The sequence below is a fragment of the Melanotaenia boesemani genome, chromosome 18 (assembly GCF_017639745.1).
Source record: "Melanotaenia boesemani isolate fMelBoe1 chromosome 18, fMelBoe1.pri, whole genome shotgun sequence".
Lineage (NCBI taxonomy): Eukaryota > Metazoa > Chordata > Actinopteri > Atheriniformes > Melanotaeniidae > Melanotaenia > Melanotaenia boesemani.
The window spans coordinates 30153326-30165761 of record NC_055699.1 but is presented as its reverse complement, the minus strand read 5'-3'; the positions used below and the strand labels follow the sequence as shown (position 1 = coordinate 30165761).

General features: G+C 42.9%; 1 pseudogene; it reads right to left on the bottom strand.

The window, feature by feature from the left end:
• Window positions 1-9392: 9392 nt before the first annotated feature.
• Window positions 9393-12172, bottom strand: LOC121628835 (annotated as a pseudogene).
• Window positions 12173-12436: the final 264 nt, after the last annotated feature.

Here is a 12436-nt window from a genome sequence, read left to right as displayed (position 1 = left end):
TAATGAACACTGGCTACTAACCTACCTATGACTTGAATGGTCCCAGTCATTCTCTGTTGTCCACTAGAAGACGGAGCACATGATGGGTCCGTGCTTCTGTAGGTGACTGTTGGAGTGTCGAAATTTGTTTGAAAGGGACAATATGATACAACTTTCAGTAAAAAGCATGGATTGATAACCTGTAAACAAAGTCTAAAGAGCAGCCGATACAGGAAGTCTAAACAAAGCTATTCATAATCTCCAGCTCTTGTTCCTGTTTGACTTTTGGGGAAAAAAGTTAAGATCCTAACATATACAACAATAGGAACACCTGAGCTTTATGTACGTACATACATACCTACACACACAAACATAAGAATCAACCAAGTACTGATTTAGTTGATTGACTTTTGTTCCATTATTATGTCATGCATAAATAAAATGGCGAGGCCAAAAAAAAAAGCGTCATTATTTCGACAAAGTGACCAGAAAAAGCATTGGGGAAGAAAACTCACCTGTGGATGAACCACGTTTGCGCTCCTCCCCCGTTCTACTCCTTTTTGGGAGAGGATTACCTTCCTCGTCCTCTTCGAGCCAAACAAATTTCTCCGGGCCTGTTTCCGAGACTTCTGCAGTCTATTTACGTTAAAAAGAAAAACAAAACCCATCATGGGACATGCGAGTCTTACATAATAAACATCATCAATTTATACGGAGATATCGTGATCCTGAAAGCATTGCCTACCTTGCATTCATCCAAGAACACTTAGCAAGAAATACAGCGTCGTCGTCTTCAAGCGGCTCCATACTGCTTCACGGCGTTGCGACCGAGGCCTGGTTCGCGCTCCAGGTGTGTAAGTAGGCAAAGCATCGCTGTGAAGTTGCGCATGTCGCCAGCACTTGCAGCTAACAGCAGATAGTGGGCTTTGTTAAATGGGTTTTTGCTTAAATTCCTTAAATAATATATTTTATTACCACAGATTTAATTTAGGTTTTTTTCAATTAATAATATATCAGTAAATATCGAGTGAAATTAGGTCGAAAGTGAATGTCGATTTAATTACGTCTTGAGCGTACGTCACTGTAATGCATCAAATAACTTTATTTATTTCTATTACACGGTTTTTAAACACAAGGCCTGAGGTATATAAATACTTTAGAATTTAAAGGAATAAAATAATAATAATAATAATAATAATAATAATAATAGCCTAATAAAATGAACAAATCACTTAAAAAACAACTTCAATAAAAGTTTCTCTGTACACTAAGAGACATACATGAATGACACATGAACAAATAACAGGGATCAAACAGTAAGAATTGTAAGTTATTTTGAATAAATGTTACACAGCACACATAGTTCAGTGGTTCTGATGATCACACATGAAGTGCCACAAGCACATTTTCAGTTGAGTTAATAAAAGATACACAATAAAAAATAAAATAAGCAGTAACCAGTTTAAAGAGGAACTCAGTCCGTGACGCACCATTAACTTTCTTCCGGTTTGTTGTTAATGTTGTTAATGTTGTTAATAGTGTCCGTAGCAACCACTGTAGCAACAATCCGAAACGTAGTATTCCTACAATTTCATTGAAGGATTGTACATCGAAACGAAAACACTATATTTCAAACAAAATACAAGAATATATAAAAGACATAAATAGTCCACATGAATCCAAATAATCGTCTGGAAGTGACAAAATGACTAAGAATGCAAAAGAGGATGATATGGTGTGTGAATGAGAATAGTTGTATGTGTGAGAGAGTTTGATTGAAACGGATGTAAAACTAAATTCTTAGTTTGTTATTGGTTATCTCTGATGAAGAATGAAGCGGGACATCAGAACCTGGCCCACTCTCCTTGTTAAAATGGGAATATGGCAGACCAGGAGCGCCTAAGTGAGGCAGTTAGTCTACTAAATAACATCTTAAGCACTCTAACTGTCTGAGATGTTGGAACAAAGTCGGCAGCCGTCATCCACAGGGACGTCTTCTAACGAGGCAACAGAGCAAGAAATGCAGCAGATTTTCAGGTCAGGTGCATCCTGGAGCGCCAGCAGCATTACCTCCGGAGCTAGCCTCAATGCTAACACAGTGATGTGACCACGATATCAAACTCAACAGTATTTCGGTGGATGGACTTTGAAATCCAGGAAGAGGTGAATAAATTAAATATGGGCGATTTTTAAATAGTTCTTTTTAGTATGTCAGTTAACATCAGTGCTTTTCTGTCTGCAGTTTAGCATTCATACTTTTTATTTTTCATGCATTAAAAAAGTTGCGTTAAAATGATGTGATTTAATTACTGGAGATGAACAGTTGTCAACATGAATAACCAATGACTGTAGCAGATGATACAGAGAACTGCTGTGCTGCACGTCAGCTGCCTTTAGTCTTCTCGTGATAGGGACGCTGCACCTCGGCAGGTAAACTGGTCGCTGTAAGCGTTGCTGTTAAAGGCAGTTTGAGTTTCCACATGTTGTCATAAGAAAAAAGCAAATGAATAGATAAAAAGTGGGGTGACAACATACCCCACGTTGAAAATAAAGTTCAGATAGGCTAACTGAGGTCAATCAAGCACTGGACTCATTTAAAATAAAACCTGAATGTCTGTGTTGTTATGTTGCCTGGCAACCGTTTGAAATTTCTGTTGGCCATTTATGTAAACTCATGTTAAAATTCAAACATTTTTTAAAATTCACCCAGTCATCTGAATAAAGTCTATTTTTTATTTTAGGAAACTGTAGGTTATAATGGAGCCTGAAGACTTAACCTTCAACTTTCAGGACCAAATCTCCAAGATGTTGATGTTGATGGCTTCCCACTTTGATTCTGGTTAAACTGGTGTGGACACCTGGTTCTCTAGAAAGCAGAGGCTCTGAAACCCTAAAAGCAAAGCGTTAGGCCAAATAAATCCATCCACACCTCTCACCACATAGTTTCACACAAAACAATCAATTACTCATTTTGTGTTAATAATAATAAGAATATGATTAATATTAGTAAAAATAATAACATATTAGATTTATATATCAAATTTAAGGCACTATATTTAGAAATCCGTTTCAACATAAAAAGATGAAGTCCTTTAAACTGGAAAAATTAAATCAAGCAAAACAATACGTGGAAGTTATTTTGTAATGTCTGTTGGTTTAAATACTTTAACTACAAAATGCTTAAACTTCATAGAAATTGCACATTTCCTGGCTAAAACTAAGCAACATTAATGTTTAGTTTGAGAAACTGAAGCTATGATCACTGCATACAGTTGTCACAGCACTGTTTGATTAAACCTGTGCAATGTCACCATATCAATATACATCCATAGTTGCATATTTCTTTCCCCCAAAACCCTGTATTGATACCTGTCTGCTTGCCTGCCTGCCGTCGACCTTGTATTTCTGAACCTGGATATTTGCCTCTGCCCGCTCCCTGACTGGTATCTCTGCCTTGATTAATTATTGGATTCCCTAGATAACTGACCTCTGGATTGCTCTCAGGATTCTGTCTCTAGATCACAGACTTGGCTTGCTGCTCTGACGGAGAAACGCGGAAGCGTTTGCTGCTGCCTTCCTCCACCCGGACTCTCTGATCACTGCCAGGTACCTGAGTTCACTTGCATTCCGTTGATTCTGTTCAATAAAACTCCTTCACCTATCCCTGGGTTCTGAGCTTTCTTGAGTCCACCCTAAAGGTTCGTGACAGTACGATCTGGCCAAACCGCGGATTCATCAGATCTCAGGGATCGGTGCGAGAATGCGAAATCCGTTTTGAAAGACCGATCTTTACAGGCTCCATTTCTGGCTAAAAGAACAGCCCCTCTGTCTAAGTCTGCCCCCAAGAAGGTCCACTACCCGCATGGTAGTCCGTCTGTAAATCCGACTCATGAGTCTGGTACTTTCCGTTCCAAACGATATTCAGGAGACCCAGGTTACTGTCAAACTTTTTTGGCTCAGTGTTCACGGGTGATTGAACGTTATCCTTCCTCGTTTCTCACAGAAAGGACCAAGGTGGCTTACGTCGTGTCTCGGCTGTCTGGTCGAGCACAGTCATGGGGTTTTGCAGTCTGGGAAAGGGGCCTGCCGGTGACCGCCTCTTTTCAGAGTTTTTCGGAGGAACTATGCCGGCCTTTTGACCCACTCAGTTTCGAACCAGAGGCATCTAACACACAGATACCCGTTTCGCAGACAAACCAGCCCATAATCGCCTCCTGCCCCCAGGCTTATGTCTCCGGTGTCACCTCCAGCTCCAGTGCCTCGTCCTCCGGAGCCCCGGCCTGTTCAGCCTCCGGAGCCCTGGCCTGTTCAGCCTGCAGAGACCTTGTCTGCTCTGCCTGCGGAGACCCTGTCTGCTCTGCTTGCGGATGTCCAGCCTCCGGAGACCCAGCCAGCGGAGGTCCAGTCTCCTACGCTTGCCCCTCGGTCCAGCCCGGCTTCACAGCCTCCATCGCCACATCCCCAGTCGGCTCCGGTCCCGCAGCCTCTGACTCCTGCTCCATGGTCTGCTCCACAGCCTCCGACGCCTGTGCCCCTGTCCTGCCCGTCTCTTCAGATTCCTGTTCCTGAGGGGGTCAACGGATGTGACGCCTCTCTTCTGGTTCCTGTCCCTGAGGGGGTCTCCGGTCAAGATGCTCCTCTCCTTCCTCTGATCCCTGTCCCTGAGGAGGTCCCTGGTCAAGACGCTCCTCTTCCTCTTGTGGTCCCCGGCGCCGCGAAGAAGGCTTCTCTTCAGCCTCTGGCACTTGGGCTCGCTATGAGGTGGACGATATTGAGCTTCACAGAGCTCCCGTCATTACAGCCGCCCAGTTACCTGCTAGAGACTCTGCTTCTGTCTGTGCGACCTCCTGGTCGTCCGCCAGAATTAATAGATTGTGCCTGTCTTCCAGCGCTCCAGCTTCAGTCAGATCGCCTCCCTGCGCTCCAGCCTCAGTCAGCGCGCATACCTGAGTCCCAGCTCCTGTCAGCCCGCCTTCCGGAGACCCAGCTCCTGTCTTCAGCGCGCCTTCCAGAGATCCAGCTCCTGTCAGCGTGCCTTCCAGAGATCCAGCTCCTGTCAGCGTGCCTTCCGGAGACCCAGCTCCTGTCATCAGCGCGCCCGCCAGAGATCCAGCTCCTGCCGTCAGCACGCCCACCAGAGATCCAGCGGCTCCCATCAGCCCGTCCGCCAGAGATCCAGCCTGCCCATCAGCCGGGTCATCCTCCTGAGATCCGGCCCAAGTCTTCTCGACCCCCGGGTCGCCCTCCTGAACCGACCCTGTTGCCTGCTCGGCTCGGATGACCAGCTCTCACTTTTGGTGGTGTTCTTGAGGCTAAAAGATCTCTTTGTCTTTTTTCCACAGGTCTAAAACTTACATATGAATTCATTATGGAGCAAAAACAAGCAAACAGCGCATCCAAGACGCCTACACTTTGATTGTTACCCCTTTCAAGTTGATGACTAATTTAGAGAAAGACAGAAATTGTCCTTGTACATCCAGTTAGCTCACTGAATAATCTGTCCATGAGCATGTTGTTATGTCCACCACTGTCAGTTTCCCTCACAATGTCCTGAACACATCTCAGTGCATGTCAGCCTCATTACCATTTGCTTCCACAAAAATAAACGGACTTTGAAAAAGGAGAAAAATAAGTAGTAATCTCATTGTTATCTATCACTGGTCAAATAAAGCTGTAAAATTGTCATTGGAGGGAGAGTTGCATGTAGTTCAAATTTAGCTAGCAGTACTAAATATAGGTGGAATATTTGTTTTCAGAGGTATTAACCAATCAGGAAATGAGAATTTAAGTCATCTTCCTGTTTCATTAAAATAACTTCCTTTTTAATCATACTCGATCACCCATAGCACCCTTCCCTCCCATATAAACCATTAAACACACAATTATTTTCTCTTGCTGAGAAAATTCTACTCATTCTTTCTCACATTCACTTATATCGTCTTGCATATATCATTTCACACTCTTGCACTCATTGTGATACTAATTCACATTCATAGTCAGTGTTTTTCACCTCCACTAACACTTGCATTTGCATCTGTGCAAAACCATAATTCTTTCTCATATAGAGGATTATTCCATCTTGCATATCCTGCTTTATAGAAAGCTATGGAGTAGGCATAAGAGTATAATATAATTTGTAAGTAAGAACAGTTGTATTTGTAAGAAAGAAAAATTGTGAGTTTGCATGAATATGAATTTTGGCTCAGACAATAGAGTGTGTGAGAGTATGGTTATGATGCAAGAGACTATACAAGTACTTATGAGAGAGTATACTATTGTTTGTATGAGAGTATAGTAGCATGTGTATGAGTATAGTAGTATGTGTGTGATCAAGTTTAAATTATTTCTCAAGGGCCTGGGCCTCGGTGGGGCTTGGTCGTCCTGGGCATGCCATCGGGGTCGTGCTGATCTGATGCCAGGCAGGTACCCTTGGGATTACGATGTGTCCGTAGGGATGAAGGGAGGGATAGGGGGAAGGGGGGTGGCGGGGGTCCTGGTGGGCAGTGGGGGGGATTAGGGCTCATGGTGGGTGGAGTCTGCTCTCCTTCTCGCGCTCTCCCCTCCCACCCGGGGCTCCTTCGGGTGGGTGGGGGCGCTGTGCCTTGGGCCCAACCAGGATATGTGTATGCAACCTGGGGCTCTCTGGTTCCCTGGTGTGGTGGCGTGGGCTGCCGGGGGTGGGTGGGCGTTCGGGTCACTGGTGCGTTGGGCTTTTGGCCGGGCCGGGCCTTTGCCCTTCTGCCCTTGGGTGGTCCTGGGGAGGCCTCCTCAGGCTGTGCCCCTCCCTGAGCCCCTCTCCTCCCCCGCCACCCCACATCATACACACCACACATAGGGCTCTGTGGGGCGGGTGGAGTCAGTGGGTTTGGCTGGGGGTCCCTATTGTGGGATCCCCCCGGTGGACCCCTGCGACTGCCTGCCCCACTAGATTTTAATCACAACCTAGACACCAATATACATTTAGGGTCTCGGGGGGACGGGTACATGGGCTGTGGGTGGGTGACAGGAACCACCGAGGTGGCCCTTCCTCCATCCCCTTCCTTTGTGACCTCTCTTCCCTCGATTTTATTTACACGTTAGACACTACCACATTTAACAGAATTGCACTACACAGTCGGGGGAGGGGTTGGGCCCCGTCGGGTTCCTGGGCGGGGCTCTGCTGGGGGGAATGGGTGGCCGTTGGGCCTGTGGGATGCCTGCCCCCTGTGCGGCCTGCGCCGTGGGGGCTCCAGTCTGGGGGCCCCTCTGCTCTGGTCTGAGTGGGCCGCTGCTCTGTCTGCTTTGGCTGTCCTGGGCTTGGTGCTCTGTGGACCTGTTGGGCCTTTGGGGCCGCGGGCTTCCCCCGTCCCTCACTGATGCTTCGGGGTGCGGCGTGATCACGGCCCCCTTGCAAGCACACATTTCTTCCTCGTTGCATGGACACACACACACGTTTACAAGTGCATGCTCACAAATGTGCTCGTTTCTCCATCTGCTTCTGACTAGATGTTGCTGATGTTTGTGTGTTGGTACGTTTATCTGCAGGTACATTTGATGACTGCTGTACTTTTTTATATCATCATTATCCTATTTTCTTTATGTATCATAGTACTGTGGTAGTTTATATTGTTTTTTTGTGGTGTGTTTTAGGCAGCCTCGACAACTGTTATTTACACATTTTAATCCTATATAGTGTTACTATAACTCAACTACAGAAAAATAGAGGGAGAAAAGCAGATAAAAAAAAAAATACAAATATAAAATACAAATGCAATAGAATGAAAACTATATACCACAGTAACTGGTGTTCTATGTACAAGCACACACAGTGTGCATTATGGAGAAAGGGTTATGGAAATATGCAAATAGGTAATATCTGTCCGTATGTATGGACATACAAATATATACACACATATATACACATATCTACGTATATACAGTATAAATGACTAAATTAACTTTAGCACATAGAGCCTAAAGAACAACTTTTTAAGATGTAACACATGACACATGCTGTTGACTTGAAGGTAGTTTTTGAGTTTAATCTTCACCATGCTCATGTCTCTGGAGTAAAAACTGTAGAAATTGTGTGGTACCTCTTCTTAATGGATCTGTATCATTTAGCAACTGGATTTAGTAAAATTTATCTTCCATTCTTCATGTTTTTTTTCCCCAGCATGTTGTTATTGAATGAACATGAGAGGTCCTCTGTGATGTGGCCACTCAAGATTTTGAAGCTTCTCCAGATTCTCTCTGTTGTTATCCAGTGTTGTATTATTCTTTTATTAAAGGCAATAATGACTTCTTTGTTTGTTTATATTTTGTTTTATTTTTTTTTACGTGGTGTGTCATGTTATTTTCTTTGCATGACACTGTCAGCCCTGTAGTCAGACTCATTGTTCTTACAGATCAGCCCCACCGTTGTCCCGTCATTTGCAGATGTGATGATAGAATTGCTGTAACTGGAGTGCAGTTGTGTGTACAGTCATGAAAGGAAGTGGCTCAGCACACAAGCCTGTGCAGCTCCTTTATCCACAGGCAGATGTGTTGTAACTAGCTTGGACATCTTGCAGTGCAGTGTACTGATATGGTATCATCGGCTGACCCGCTGCTCCTGTCTGCAGACTGATGAGGATCCAGGATGGTTGGAAAGCCGCCTTGATGAGACTTTACTCTTCCTCATGTTCTTTGCACATTGTACTGTCGTGTGACCTGCTTTAACAGGTTGTTTTCCCTACTGTGGGATCAATAAATTGTCTTATTTTGCATCAGTCTTACGAAACATTTTGTGATGTTTAATGTCTCTGAACTGGAATCATTTAGGGATGCCAGAATGACAGGTCTTCAAAACACTTCTTATTTTTGTTTTACTAAATATTTCACTCAGCTTCCGTCGGGTCGGAGAAAACATTAGCAGTGAAATTAATTCACAGCCCCATCTGGAATTCAATCAACTGGAAAAAAAAGAAAAAAAGATAAAAGATGCTTGACACGATGAACAAAGTTTAATAAACTGTTTCCAATATAAACAGTTACAAACATTTATAGTTTTGAAAAAGAAATCTAAACACTTATAAACTATTTAAATTTCACAAAGATTGTTGATGTTCATGACTCACTGTCACCAAGAAAGTTATGAGATGACACAACATTTCCAACCCATGACTGTCCCTAACTAACCCTACACTACCCCCCCATGAACCTGCTGACTCAACACATCTTTCAAAGTGTAATAAAAGGCAGGAACAGTAATTCTCTCTGGCCAGTCTAGTATCAGTCCTGAATTGTTCAGACAACAATGTATGTACGTCGACATCTGTGTACAAAGACTTCTTTCTTATTCTGATGATTTTGAAGTTTGCACCTGACAATGACCCTAACATATATATATATATATACATATATATATATATATATATATATATATATAATAAAAACTAAACTAAAACAAAGCATTTTCAAAATCTGCTCTAAAAACGAATTAAAACTGAATTTGAAAACAAAAAGTCAAAACGAAATAAAAACTAATGAAAAATCCAAAGCTATTATAACTTTGGAGCAGAGTGTATTTTTGACGGAGCATGCTTCCAGAACATGTCAAGCTCAGCCGTTCAGATAGGGCAGGTTAAAAACCTCTGGTAAATTTAAAAATAAAAGCCAACTATAAACTCACAAACAGCAAGAACAATAATTGTGCAACTCACTTCATATGTGTCAAGTTAACCAGATATTTTCTCTTCAAAGATTCATTTATGTCAGTTACTGAAAATCTAATGAAGAAACCGAGAATCAATAAAACATAAAAACAACAGTAACATCTGCTAGAAAACACATTCAGCTCAAAAGAACCAAGAAGGAAAAGAAAACTATTTAAACTTTTCAAGGGGGCAGATCTTTGACAATGAGCAAATTTATAAAAATATACAAAGCAGGATGTTTATTTCTATAACTCCAGTAACAGAAATAGAAGTCTACAATTTCCAGTTAAAGTAAAATCTATAAAGTCCGAGTACATGAAGCTGACATGGTGCCATTACTCATGCTGCTCATCTGTTGACTGGTGGACATTTTACAGCACAGTGATTTCAAAAGCTTGTCTATGGCACCTTTTCTGATGAAAATATACATACTCAAGTCTGCAAGAGGACTGAAATGAAGTAGGATGAAAGACGAGTTCATGTAAATCTCATTATTTCTGGCTTCTTCTGACAAAAGCCAAATAATATTGGGCAGGAAGAGCAGCACGTAAATCAGCAGCAGCACAACCAGAATGGCCACAATTCTTCGTTTTTCATCAGCAGGAACACTGTGAGCTGCAGACAGAGCTTTAATGGTCCCAAACAGGAAGAAGAGGAACAGGGGGAAGGGGAGGAGGAGGTAGACTGCCAAAATGGTTTCTGTGACCCCAAAATCAACACTGAAATAGAAAGGGAGGGCATAAACGAGAGGAAGGATCCAGACCACGACACAAACAACCACAGAGGTGTTGATGTTTCGTCTGAATCTGTACCACAACGGCCAGGCGATGATCAAGTACCTGAAAGATAGACACAGATATACAGCTGTAATGGTCAGACACATCAACAGAGGCATACTCGGATAAACTCTTACTTACCTTTCTAGGGAAATGCACACCATGAACCCAACACTGAGCATCAGACTGAAAAAGTAAAAGCAAAGGATTAACAAGCCGTCCACGTTTGCTTTTGATGCCGTCAGACAGCAGAGCTGAATGAGATCAGAAACCAGAAGGTTGATGATGTAGACTGGAGCAACGTGGTCCTTTCAAATCTGCAGGAAAACATTAACAAATGTACATAAATAAGCTTGAAACATTTTCAGAACTTAAATTAAAATTGTTTCCTTGTTCTACCCTAAATCTGCTTTAATGTTCACAATGAGAAAAAATAAGAAAATGTTTTTGCTTTTTTTCTTTTGCTTTAGACAATAATAAGAAGAATCAATGTTTTATCTGAAACTTTGTGCATTTCCACAAAGTTTTAATAAAACTCACTATAGGGCACATTCATACCAGCCTTTATGATTCGAATCCTAGTCTGTTTGATCAGAAAATGAGCTTTTTTTGGGAGGTTTGTTAAGAAGTGGCAATACAGGAAGTGGCCTACAGATCAAAGTGCATTGTGGGACAGTAGGCGGCTCTGGCTGGAGGAAATGGCTTGCGACCAGACGGGGTAGAACTCTGTAAATGTTCTGCTAGAAATAAGATCAACCCAAGACCGCTAGGATCTCCGTGGTTCACCCTGAGTGGTGGAAACTGAAGTTAACCAATAAATGAACTAGTTTCCATCTTTGTTGTGTGTCTAGTCTTCTCCAGTAATTCGTGATGCAGCGATGCCTCTGGCGGGGAGGGAAATACGTTATTCTAAAGGTCTGGTTCGTTTGAGTAGTGCAGCGCAAACCCAGATTTGATCCGGAAGAATGTTGAACCAAGTCTTGTGGACTATCCTGGTGGGAATGTACCCATAAACACAAAGAGTGGCTCTATCAAACAGTGGGGCAGGCAGGTAAAGGGTTAAGCAACGTCTCAGTTATAGCTGCAGCATAACTGACTGTCTCAGTTCGGAACTGAGCTGAGACGAAGTCAATCCGTTACAGCAGAACACGCCAGGAACAACCGTTCATACCGAAGAGAAGCTGTACACACCAGAGAATAAACTGCAGCGATGGTCACCAGAGTCAGAGGAAGTCCAAAGCAGATGATGATCCATTCCACCACATTCATGACTGAGCCAGCATAGCTGGAATCTGTGATGTTTTCATCATCAATGCTGATGCTGATGTTAGTTGAGGTGTTCATGTTGAAACCTTCCACGTAAAACCTGCTGATGGACAGATGATGTTATAAAAACATAAGTGATGGCAACATTTACCCTTTCTTATTCTCAAAATTCCAGCTCACACAGCAGAATGATGAAATCATCCATTCTCTATTCTGCTTACTTCAGGGTTGTGTGGAAGCTGGAGCCTATTCCAGCAGTTAGGAGGCGAGAGGCCGTAGACCCTGGACAGGCTGCCAGTATTTGGGACATATGCTAAAAAAATTGATGTGCCCTCATGCACTTTGCAAATCTTTGTATTAAGAAAGGAACTGTAGCTAGGGTTCTTTAAATGGTAAATGGTTCGTATTTATATAGCGCTTTACTGTACCAGGGATGATACCCAAAGCGCTTTACATCATACATTCACCCATTCACACACTGATGGCGGAAGCTGCCATGCAAGGCGCTCAACCACGACCCATCAGGAACAATTAGGGGTTCAGTGTCTTGCCCAAGGACACCTTGACATGAACTCGACTTGGCCGAGGATCGAACCGGCAACCCTTGGGTTACAAGACGACCGCTCTATCTTGCTGAGCCACGCCGCCCCTTTAACATAGTAAAACAGTTGTTATTAAAATAAATTTTGAGGAAAAATGTCAATGAAAATTAACATTAATGATTAAACACAGTTTGTC